The sequence below is a fragment of the Octopus bimaculoides genome, chromosome 26 (assembly GCF_001194135.2).
Source record: "Octopus bimaculoides isolate UCB-OBI-ISO-001 chromosome 26, ASM119413v2, whole genome shotgun sequence".
NCBI lineage: Eukaryota > Metazoa > Mollusca > Cephalopoda > Octopoda > Octopodidae > Octopus > Octopus bimaculoides.
The window spans coordinates 19,205,057-19,206,767 of record NC_069006.1 but is presented as its reverse complement, the minus strand read 5'-3'; the positions used below and the strand labels follow the sequence as shown (position 1 = coordinate 19,206,767).

Sequence of the window (1,711 nt, the reverse complement as noted above, 5' to 3'; positions counted from 1 at the left end):
CTGGTGTTGCCATCCGGTTTCACCAGTCCTCAGTCAAATCGTCCAACCCATGCTAGCATGGAAAGCGGACGTTAAACGACGATGATGATGATGATCATCATCATAATGATAATGATGATAATAATAATCCTTTCTATTATAGGCGGAATTTAACTCAGAACATAGCAACAGGTGAAATACCACTGAGCATTTCGTCCAGTGTGCTAATGATTCTGCCAGCTTGCTGCCTTAATAATAATAATAATAATAATAATAATAATAATAATAATAATAATAATAATAATAATAATAATAATAATAATAATAATAATAATAATAACAACAGTAATAATAATTATTTCAATTTTTTGCTATGAGGGCAGCTTGGGGTAGATGGAGATGAGTCAATTACATCGACCCCAGTGTCCAACTGGTACTTATTTTATCAACCCCAAAAGGATGAAAAGCAAAGTCAACCTTGGCAGAATTTGAACTCAGAATGTAGCAACAGGTGAAATACCGCTAAGCATTTCAACCAGCATGCGAACAATTCTGTCAGCTCACTGCCTTAATAATAATAATGATAATAATAATTTTTCCTTTCATCCTTTTGGGGTCAATAAAATAAGTACCAGTTGAACACTGGGGTTGATGTAATTGACATCCTTTCCTCTTGCTGGTTTTGTGCCAAAATACGAAACCATTGCTATTATTATTACTACTACTACTACTACTACTACTACTACTACTACTACTACTACTACTACTACTGAGTGTGACACTGGGGTACAAATATACAAAGCCCAAAATACCCACTTGACAAGGGTACAACAGGCACATGCATCACAACCATGCGTGCAACATGGTAACCTCATATCAAGATAAACAATGCATGACCTTGCAGATGGGGCCCAGTTAGAAATTTTCTTCAGGTTGAATAGCTTATCCTGCTCAAAAGGTCCCTGAATAAGAGTTGCATAAGGATGTTGAATGAAATACACCCATGTTTCCAGAGGTGAATTCTTCAAACCCCAAAGAATTCCTCTCAACCCATGACTATGATGCTCTCCTGCTACTTCTGCTCGTGATCAGCGATGCACATATTGTCAGCCACGAAGGGACGTGCTCTACTGATTAAGGTCAAACAACTGACAAGCAAATCTGTGGTATTGAGCAGAATGTTTGCTGTGGCCCATCTTTTACATCAAAACAAAACATATACATAACACTTCCAATCAATTAAGATCAGAAGCCATGAAAACCACTGCCTTGTACTTCATCAGGGCACTGAGAGTCACTTATTATTATTCCTTACACATGGCCAAAAAATTCAGATAGAAGGGTAGGGTCTCCTTAAACAATCCCCTGCATTTGATTGAAAATACAGAAGAAAACATGGTGATAATGATGATGGTGGCTGTAGGGATGATGATGGTAACAGTTATAATGCTGATGTCATTAATGCCAACAAAAATACATACACACATGCATATACACACACATATACATACATACATACATACATACATACATATATATATATATATATATATATAAGAATTTAAGGAATGGAGAAAACGTATGTTAAAATTGCATACTTTATTCCTACATATGTTTCAAAGGATTACAACCTGTGTGATCCATAGGGATCTTTGATCTTTGATCCCTATGGATCACACAGGTTGTAATCCTTTGAAACATATGTAGGAATAAAGTATGCAATTTTAACATG

General features: G+C 35.9%; 1 protein-coding gene across 7 annotated transcripts in view; it reads right to left on the bottom strand.

Moving 5' to 3' along the window:
* Nucleotides 1-1,711, bottom strand: part of LOC106870348 (protein retinal degeneration B-like) — a 139,610-nt gene that overhangs the window by 8,757 nt on the left and 129,142 nt on the right. The window lies entirely within an intron of this gene.